The sequence below is a fragment of the Pristiophorus japonicus genome, unplaced genomic scaffold (genome assembly GCF_044704955.1).
Source record: "Pristiophorus japonicus isolate sPriJap1 unplaced genomic scaffold, sPriJap1.hap1 HAP1_SCAFFOLD_89, whole genome shotgun sequence".
NCBI classification, from domain to species: Eukaryota; Metazoa; Chordata; class Chondrichthyes; family Pristiophoridae; genus Pristiophorus; species Pristiophorus japonicus.
In genome coordinates, this window is record NW_027254813.1 from 2,289,312 (window position 1) to 2,300,109 (window position 10,798).

The window sequence follows — 10,798 nt, forward strand, 5'->3', positions numbered from 1 at the left end:
TCACGGGATAGCATCATTAGTTAACCCATCACCTTCTTTTGCACAATGAAAGAAATGCTCACTGAGGGAGAATTGATACTTTAATCAATAAATACAGCAAATGCTGCAAATCTCAGCAGGTCAGGCAGCATTTGCCAGGAGATTAACCTCGCCTCCCATTGTTCTTCCACAGCAAGTTTAAACATAATGCTCCAACTTGGGATCGAACCAGGGACCTTCCACGTATAGAGCAAACGTGACAACCACTACACTACGGAAACCTCCGGCAAAGCAGCCCCAACAGAGGGGAGCTGTCCAGTGAGCTCCCTCTGTGCTGATCGGGAATGTGCTGGCTCACCTTAAACAACTTCTGCCCCACACTCAAAGCTCTCAATCCTTCTCCTCCGCTGCCTTCACAGAAATGTCATGGATCATCCAGCCACCGTGTTCACTTCCACATCCTCACAGTGGGGCCACAGAGGCTCCTACCGTCTCCCCGCGATTAGCGAACTCGCCCAGTTTGTAAAATGAAACCCGGAACACGTGCCCGGCAAAGGGTAGGAGAAGCGGGAGAGTGTGTAAGCTCGTTCTGTAACAGATAGTAGTGAGGTTATTAACGGCGATTACAGCAATCATTAATCCTCTCACACACCTTAATTATTTTTCTGCGATGAACTGATTGAGAATGGAAAGAAGTTTAATGCTCGAGATCTTCACCACTTGACCAGAGAACAGCTTCGATAATTTGTATAAATATAAAAATATATATTTATTTATGGACCTGAATATCAACGGCTCGCTGCCAAGACCTCATGGCGCGACGGTCGTGCATCTAACTTTGAGCGAGAGAAATTGTTCCACAGTGACACCCATTTCATCTTTTGTTCCCTTTTAAACACTAGAAACTGAGACAGGGGAATAAATAGAGAAACCAAAGCTCAACGATACAGACACGAGGAAAAGAGAAGGGGAAATACTGTCCCCACCCAGAACTAATGCAGAAACCCCTCTGCTGCGCTCGGGGTGGCCACCCGCAGACTGGATACACTAACGTCCCAACAGCTCATTGACTGTCGGAGTGGGACCGTGCGGCGCTTCAGAAGACAGGTCGAAAAAGCAAAGTCACTGAATCGATCTCATGTGCCCCTTCTGCCAAGAATAGCTACACACAAAAAATGCTTTTATAAAAGTTACACCTTATCTCCAAGTTTGTCAAAAAGTTAGCTTGTTGGTCAAGGGGTATGATTCTCGTTTCTGGCTTGTTAATTGAAATTTGCGAGAGATCCCGGCCGAGCCCATTATTCTGCCGCGAATTTTGAAATTACATCGAACTTTTGCAAAGAAGGACTTGCATTTCTGCAACACCTTTCAGGAACTCATGATGCCTTAAAGCGCTTTACAGTCGTTGAGTTATGTTTGAAGTGTTGTAGTGTGGGGAAAGATGTGCCCAAATCATCCCACACGAACCTCAACTCTTTGCGAAGGAGTTCGGTGCAAATAATCAGGGACTTGGACTTTCTTTGAATGAGTTCTGCTTGTACCTGTATTCAAGCTTGAAACAGCAACTGGGCTTCCATCTCACGGGAGCAGCGTGTCGCAGTTCGCGAGTAGGTTACGAGTTTTGGGGTTGATGTACGTCACTTTCAATCTTTGAAATTTCACCAAGCAAAGAAATGATGAATCCAACTGTCCCTGTAATCCTTTTGTTCAGGTTTAATCACAGGAATATCTGCAGTCAGGAGGTGAAAAGTAATTAAAACCGACGACTGGCTTTGGGACAATCAGTATACTTTGTCACAGACAAGGCACCGGAAGGCTGGAAGGAAGATCACACCAGTTGTGGGAGAGCTGGTTGGTGGTGACATGGAAGTGTCTGCAGTATGCGGGACCAGAATGCTTCCATGCATCCACAATGAATGTCCCTCCCTTTATTTGGGAAAAGTACAACTGAGAGTAGACAAGTTCCATCCCGGTCGGAGCAATCTGAAGCTTTAACTGACAGACACCCTGGTTTGGGATGTCTTGCAGTTTACATTTAAGTTAGTCTCTGTGGCGCAATGGGTTAGCGCATTCAGCTGTTAACCGAACGGTTGGTGGTTTGAGCCCACCCAGGAACGAGGCTTTTAACTGTTTTCCCCGAGGATTCAGTGCCGCACAGTTCCAGGTTGTCATTGTGCGTTTTGGCTGCACGAATACATTCAGCAAACATTGCCAGCTGTGCTGTTATCCAGTGAGTTCCCACTCCAATACTTTTATGAACATTTAGTTAATGGAAAACGATAACAATTTTTTACATGGACCATGGTCCTCCATCCAGTCCACGAGAAATAAATTACGTTTCTGGGTTTAAAGGAACTGGTGGAAATTGTCTGACCGATCGTTATGGCTTTGCTCAGATTCTGAGAGTCAACAGTTTGCGAAGAATTATCTCATGGCCAATGCCTAGCATGAAAATGTCTCTCAGCATTTGTTCTAGGTATCCCTCAAATTCGCAATGTCCTGCGAGGCACCTTAATTTGGCGACATAGCTCGCCACTTCCTGGCCCTCCGACCGTTGGCACGTGCAGAACCGATACCTCGCCATCAGATCGCTTTCTTTAGGATTTAGATGCTCGCAGACCAGCGTACACAATTCTTCATAGGATTTAGTTGTTGGTGTCACCAGAGCTAGAAGATTCTTCATGAGGCCATAGGTTGGTGCCCCACAGACGGTAAGGAGGATCGCCCTTCATTTGGTAGCGTTCTCGTCGCCTTCCAGCTCGTTGGCCACGAAGTATTGGTCGAGTATCTCCACAAGGCTTCGCAATCGTCCACTTCTGAGAACTTCTCCAGGATACCAACTGTTCCTTGCATTTTTGCGTGGTTGTTCATTGTCTCGTCGCCAATTGATATGCTCATAATAAAGGATGAAACTTAGTATTGTGAACACTGAGTAAGTGTGACCTTTACTCCTTCAATAAGACTGCAGAGTACAGGTACCTCATGGGTGGCCTGCTTACATACCGTGCTCCCAAGGGATACTGGGATCCCTTGGGACTCCGACAGGTAGGCCCTCTGGTGGTGGTGAGCACAGGTTATCAAGGGTTAAATACATAACACAAGATGTGAACAGAAATCAACCATCAAAAGCCCTGTCATTAAATGCAAAGGGGTCCTGCAATTTTCTGATCGCAAAGCGCTTCCAGTCCTTGTCCTTAAAATTGCAGACGTGGAAATTGGGGAGTTTAATGACTTTGAAAGGAGGACATTGTTGTTTGGTGCCGTTCTGGTCAGAGAAATGTTTGTGAAAGGAACTTTTTGCAGAGAGATGGATTGAGCATTTCAGCTTGTTCCTGAACACTTCTCTCTGGGCACTGAGCTAAGCAGCAATTTCTGTCGTGTGGAGGTTATCACATTTCCTTCACACTTGAAAAGTTCCCGGTTCAAGCCTGTGCAGAAACATTATTTCTCAAACAAAAACTTGTCTGCAATAAAAACTGTTTTGGATACATTGTTGAATGAGCAATGCACATTTAAAACCAGTCTCCTCCAATACAGATTGTGTAAAATCAGATCGGGGATAAAACTTCATCAAGGATTAAAGTTTCATGAGTTATTAAATTCACTTTTTGAAGTTTTGACTGTCCCTGTCAGCATTTCATTCATTCTGTGAAACAATGCGATCGGTTTACACCAGCAGATCTAAGCTGCATTTCAAACCACAAACAACTCATTAATTATTCGCTTTTCCCTAGTTCCAGAGCTCAGAGGGTTATTGTCCATGCCTGGGATACAAGCTACCTCGGACCCCGGCCAAAGCTCCCCGTACACCGAGCACAGGCTCAGGAAAACCCCGGGGTAGAGGTTATCCCGGTCACTGGGCCTTCCAGCAGCCCTGAACAAGCGCCCGGTCTGAAACTTTCCAGAGTAATAACTTGTATCTGGAACATCTAACAGTAAGGACGGCCGAGCGGTCTGAGGCGCTGCTTTCAATATTTGATTAAATTATCAATTCTCCCTCAGTTCGCATTTTTATCATTGTGCAAAAGAAGATCATGGGTTCATTAATGATATTTACCCACGAAAGCAACATAAAAGTTTAATGAAAAGTAATCGCCCAACGTGGGGCTCGAACCCACGATCCTGAGATTAAGAGTCTCATGCTCTACCGACTGAGCTAGCCGGGCTTCTCAACATTTACTCTGTCAATCCCCTTCAGAATATTGTCCGTTTCAATGAGATCACCTCTCATTCTTCTAAACTCCAGAGAGAATCGGCATATTCTACACAATCTCTCACCATAGGACAGTCCTCTCATCCCAGGAATCAATCTGTTGAACCTCCGTTGTACCACCTCCAAGGCAAGTGTATCCTTCCTCAGATAAGGAGACCAAAACTGTGCGCAGTACTCCAGGTGTGGTCTCACCAGGGCCCTGCACAATTGGAGCAAGATTTCCTTACTCTTGCACTGTGGGCGGAATATTAGGTGCTATGGTCCGAATATCCTGATTTTCTGCTGATTCTACGGTTGTATAAAAAGTTATTAAAATTCGACAGTCACTCGGCAAACATATTTGTATTTCCTTCAGTGTGGAACACTGATGGATGGATTAATGATGATTGAAACAATTATTCAGTATTTCACAGACTTGAATTATATTTGTCAGCTTGCTCTGTAAAAATGCATTCCCTAACCAGGAATCAAACCCAGACCATGGCAGTGAGAACACCAAATACTAATCACTAGACTACCAGGGAACACTGCTTGCAGCCTCTGCGATAGCTTTAAATATAGTCAGCTTACAATCACAGCTGAGAATTGTGCGGTGACACGGGGTGTAACTGGATTTGCTGGGAGCAGCGTGGAGGCCCCGACCTGCGTGAGAACACCAGCGGCAGGTCGGGGCTATAAAAGGAGCGGTGAGCGGCGGCGTGGGAGCAGCGTGATGGTGTACCACGGCAAGGTACAGCGCGAGCTGGTGAATGAGGGCGACGGCAGCGAAGAGTGACGTCATCAAAGTCCAGGTCGGTGATTGGAGCGTGGGCAGGTACAGCAGGAGCAGCGAGAGACTGTGGAGGGATGTGATCGGGTCCCAGGGGTGGTGTGCGTTCAGGGCCAGGGGCCCAGGGGCAGCACGGGCCAGCCCACACTGCGATATGTGTGGGCACTGGGTCCGTGCAGCAGAGCTGGTCTCCAGTCGTCTTGGATAACCATTGCCACTGGACCAAGACCTCGCTCTGTCAAGCCCGTGTGATGGCTGGGGTGCAACGGCCACCACACGTTAAAAAACTCCACGCACAGGCATCTTCCACCCTTCAACATGCAGTTCGGGTCCTTGAATATTAGATCCATCATTGAAACACCTGTGAACTCATCCTTTTTTAGCGTGGAAGCAAGTCATCCTCGCTTCGAGGGACTGCCTATGATGATGACGAACTGGATTTGCTGCAGTCCGCGGGCAGCAGGTGATGAAAACGGGCGTGAGAGGGTGAGTGACAGGTGGGCACTGCTTCTGATGCTGTCTGACCCACGGTGGGAGTGGCCGGGGATTTTAAAGCCCTTTCATTGCACCAATGCAGGGTAAATGAAACTGTGTTTCAGGAACCTTCACGTATACAAACATGGGCACTCTGCACTGCAGACCTCGTGGTGTAACGGTCGTGTGTCTGACTCCAGATCAGAAGGCTGCGTGTTTATATCACGTCGGGGTCACTGTACTTTTCCATATTGTTCTTCCGGAATTGAGATTTTCTTTGCTGCATCACAATTTACTTTCCCACCCATCTTTGTACCATCAGCAAACTTGGCTCCATTACACTGGGTCCCTGTATCTCTGGGATAGGGGAGGGACGACACACCGGAGAAGTGTGAGCTTGTGGACCGTAGAAGTTGCAGCTGCTGGAGCTGTGCGTTTTATCGGGGAGGGACGGGGGGAGAGCCCGCCGAGCGACCGGAGAAGCTGAGAAGCTGCTGTGCTTTTCATCGGGTTTGACTCTGTTTAAAAATGGCAGAGTGCCAAGTTTTCTCTCCCTACTGCCCATGCGCGAAGGTGCCGGCAATGTTTTCGGCGCAGGCATTTGGCTCCACCCCCCACTTCACCATCGACACCACGCCAGGACTCCGGGGACTGTACACAGCGGCCAGGATGGGGCGAGTTTTTCCCCCGCGCCATTTCCAGTGCGCAAAGTCGGTGCGCTTGAGGTCAGTGCGCCGACAATACTGCTTGGGGAAAATCTAGCTCTTAAAGAGTAAGGACTACACTGAAGGAAATACAAATATGTTTGCCAAGCAACTGTCAAATTTTAATAACTTTTTATACAACCATCGAATCAGCAAAAAACAGGGCACTTGCCCCATAGTACTTAATATATAGCCCACAGTACAAGAGTAAGGAAGTCTTGCTACAATTGTACAGGGCCCTGGTGAGATGAGGAGAAACTTCTTCACTCAGAGAGTTGTTAACCTGTGGAATTCTCTGTCGCAGAGTTGTTGATGCCAGTTTGTTAAATATATTCAAGAGGGAGTTGGATGTGGCCCTTATAGCTAAAGGGATCAAGGGGTATGGAGAGAAAGCAGGAAAGGGGTACTGAGCTGAATGATCATCCATGATCTTATTGAATGGTGATGCAGGCTCGAAGGGCCGAATGGCCTACTCCTGCATCTATTTTCTATGTTTCGATGATTCTCTGTCCTGCTACTGCTTCTTTAATAATGGATTCCAACATTTGCCCAACCACAGATATTCGGCTAAATGGTCTATAGTTTCCTGCTTTTTGTCTGCCTCCTTTTTTAAATAGGGGCATTACATTTGCAGTTTTCCAATCTGCTGGGTCCTCCCTAGACTCCAGCGAGTGCATGTCCACAGATCCCTGCAAGTATCAGGCCAGGTAGCTAAGGTGGTTGAGAAGAAATATGGAATGATTGCCTTTATTAACCGAGGCATCGAAGACAAGAGATGGGATCGGTGGGGCAGGTTAGGTCACAGCTGGAGTACTGCGTGCAGTTCTGGTCGCCATATTACAGGAAGGACATGATTGCAATGAAGATGGTGCAGAGGAGATTTACGAGGATGTTGCCGGGAGTGGAGAATCTTCGCCATGAGGACAGATTAGAAAGGCTGGATTTGTTTTCCATGGAACAGAGACTGAGGGGAGACCTCATTGAGGTGTATAAAATAATGAGCGTCCAAGATATAGTGGATAGAAAGGACCTATTTCACTTAGCAGAGGGGTCAACAACAAGGAGGCATAAATTTAAAGTAATTGGTCGAAAGTTTAGAGGGGATATTTCTTCACGCAGAGGGTTGTGGGGGTCTGGAACTCACTGCCTGAAAGGGTGGTAGAGTCAGAAACCCTCACCACATTTAAAAAGTGCTTGGATGTGCACCTGAAGTGCTGTAACCTGCAGGGTTATGGACCTAGAGCTGGAAAGTGGGATTAGGCTGGAGAGCCTCAAGTTGGCCGGCGCAGACACGATGGACCGAAATGGCCTCCTTCTGTGCTGCAAACTTCTTTGATTCTATGAACTCATTTGCAAAGAGTTGAGGTGCTTGTGAAGTGATTTGGGCACATCTTTCCTCACATGACAGCATTTCAAAGGTGCTGAACGGCTGCACAGCGCTTTGAGGCGTCATGAGTTACTGACAGACGCTGCAGAAATCCAAGTCCTTCTTTGCAAAATTTCAATGCAATCTCAAGGCTGGTCTGGGATTTGAATCCAAGATCTTTCTGCAAATTTCAAGTAACAACCACGAAGCAAGAATCATACCCCTAGACCAACAAACCACCTGCTTAGCAAATGTGGAGATAAGATGTAACCATTATTGAAGCATTTTTAGTGTGTGTTGCTGTTCTTGATCGGAGGAGCACATGAGACGGAATCAGTGACTTTGCCTTTTCGACATGTCTTCTGAAGCGCCGCACGGTCCCACTCCTGCAGTCAATGAGCTGTTGGGACGTTAATGTATCCATCATCATCATCATCATAGGCGGTCCCTCGAAACGGGGATGACTTGCTTCCACGCCGAAAAAGGATGAGTTCACAGGCGTTTCAATGAACGACCCGAACGACATCCCAAAGGGTGAAAGATGCCTGTTCGTGGATTTTTTAAACGTGTGGTGGCCGTTGCACCCCAGCCATCACACGGGCTTGACAGAGCGAGGTCTTGGTCCAGTGACAAGGGTTAAGGAAGACGACAGGCGACCAGCACTGCTGCACGGACCTAGTGCACACATATCGCAGTGTGAGCTGGCCCGTGCTAACCCTGGGCCCCTGGCTCCAAACTGATGCCTCCGCTGGTCCCCGATCACATCCCTCCACAGTCTCTCACCGCTCCTTCGCCCCGATCTCGCCGCTCCTGCTGTATCTGCCCACGCTCCAATCACCGACCTGGACCTTGATGACGTCACACTTCGCTGCCGCCACCTTCCTGCACCAGCTCGCGCTGCTCCCTGGAGCAGTCTCCCGGGACCTCCAAGCTGCTCTCAGGGCCGCTCGCCGTTCCTTTTATGGCCCCGACCTGCCGCTGGTTTTCTCCCGTTAGTGTATCCAGGCTGTGGGTGGCCACCCCAGCGCAGTAGAGGGGTTTCTGCATTAGTTCTGGGTGGGGACAGTATCTTTCCCCTTCTCTCTTCCTCTTGTCTGTATCCCTGTGCTTTAATTTCTCTATGTATTCCCCCTGTCTCAGTTTCTAGTGTTTTAAAGGGAACAAAAGATGAAATGGTTGTCACTGTGGAACAATTTCTCTCACTCAAAGATAGACGCATTACCGTTGCGCCATGAGGTCTAGGCAGCTAGCCGTTGATATTCAGGTTCATATATAAATATATACAAATATATCTATATGTCTCATAACTGTTCCCTGGTGGCGAGAGATTAAGATCCGGCGCACTAAACTGGTTTCAATTCTCGATCAATTCATCGCATAAAAATAATTGAGGTCTGTGAGACGATTAATGATTGCTGTAATCACCATAAATACCAATACTTTCTGCGATAGACCGAGCTTACAGACTATCTGGCTTCTCCTGCCCTTTGCTGGGCACGTGTTCGGGGTTTAATTTAGTAAACTGGGCGAGTTCGCTGATCGCGGGGAGACGGTAGGAGCCTCTGTGACCCCACTGTGAGGATGTGGAAGTGAACACGGTGGCTGGGTGATCCGTGACATTTCTGTAAAGGGCAGCGGAGGAGAAGGATTGAGAACTTTCAGTGTGGGACAGAAGTTGTTTAAGGTGAGCCAACACATTCCCGATCAGCACAGAGGGATCTCACTGGTCAGCTCCCCACTGTTGGGGCTGTTGTGCCAGAGGTTTCTGTAGTGTAGTGGTTATCACATTTGCTTTATACGTGAAAAGTACCCGGTTTGAATCTTGGTAGAAACATTATGTTTAAACTTGCGACAAGGGAACAATCGGAGGAGAGTTTAGTCTCCTGGAAAATGCTGCCTGACCTGCTGAGATTTCCCGCATTTGCTGTTTTTATTTGCTATTTATTCTCCTGGTAGAAAGGCTCCCTTATTCCTGAATTGCTCTTTATTTAACCAATAAATAGATAACTTTCAGTGAGAGAAAACGGATCCACCGGGGACCTTTCGTGTGTGAGGCCAACGTGATATCCGCCACACTGCAGCCCATCAAAGGGCGAGAAACCACTGAATATAAAGGATGAGCTCACAAATATCAGGGGCAGTGCAGTCTGGTCAACGTCAAACCCTCCTTTCTTATTCAGCAGAGGCATGAACGGGACTCAGACGCCACAAAGTTTAATTAAAGACACAAATACAAGTAACACTTCCAAATCTTTTCACTGTAAAATTATTTCACTTTATTTGAAATCCTACTGCGTTGAATCTGAAAATGATCACCATGGGATTTTATCTTCGCTGCTGATTCTAATTTCTCTGCACGGAAGGAATAACCGGTGCTGTTAAATTTGACAAAAGTTGCCACAGATTCCTGGTGACATCGGCAATACAGTGTGTAAAATGGGTTAACATGCTGAAGAACAGAAGAACAAAACAAATAGGAGCAGGTGTCGATTATACGCCCCTCGAGCCTGCTCCGCCATTTAATACGATCATGGCCGAAGTGATCATGGACTCAGGTCCACTTCCCTGTCCGCTCCGCAAAGCACAGGACAAATGATTGAAGTATCGACTGTCCCTCAGTTAGCATTTCTTTCATTGTGCAAAAGAAGGTGACGTGTTAATTAATGATGCTTTTCCATGAACGCAACACAAAAGTTGAAGAAAAAAACATTCGGTGACTGGCAGGTGAGCGTTGCTTCTGACACCCGGTGGGAATGGGCGGGGATTTTAAAGCCCCTTGTGTTGTGAAAGCTTCATATAGAGGAACATCGCACAATCATTGTGTAGGCCTCGTGGCACAACGGCAGCGCGTCTGACTCCAGATCAGAAGGTTGCGTGTTCAAATCACGTCGGGGTCACTGTTCATTCAGAATTAATATTTTCTTTGCTGTTTGGCAATAACCAGACCCTTGTTCCAAGGTCTGTCTCATTGTTTCCCCAGTGTCAGGCAGAGATACGCCTGCTGTCCTCATTTAATTCATGTGCCAGGACACAAAAGTTCAAAATCAACTTGCAGGTGGCCACACACACCACCGAGCGGTCTCAGGTGCTGTGATTAGATCGCAGTTTTTTCTGGAGGTGTGGGTTTGAATTCAACTTCTGACATTTCTTGTTTTTAATCATAAAGCGAAACTCATTGTTTGACACCACGACCAACTCCTTAAAACTGGGATTCAGCAGTTCACCTGCTCGCTTAACATTTCCGTCTGACCTGGTGCTGAAAGTGGAGATGTTTCCGCAGTGTCGCGGTTAAC

General features: G+C 47.2%; 2 non-coding genes across 2 annotated transcripts; one reads left to right on the forward strand and one right to left on the reverse strand.

The window, feature by feature from the left end:
* Nucleotides 1-4,072: 4,072 nt before the first annotated feature.
* trnak-cuu (transfer RNA lysine (anticodon CUU)) lies at nucleotides 4,073-4,145 on the reverse strand. The gene has a single exon. It is a non-coding gene; the product is annotated as a tRNA-Lys (tRNA).
* A 6,185-nt stretch (nucleotides 4,146-10,330) lies between these two features.
* trnaw-cca (transfer RNA tryptophan (anticodon CCA)) lies at nucleotides 10,331-10,402 on the forward strand. The gene has a single exon. It is a non-coding gene; the product is annotated as a tRNA-Trp (tRNA).
* The last annotated feature ends 396 nt before the right edge of the window (nucleotides 10,403-10,798 follow it).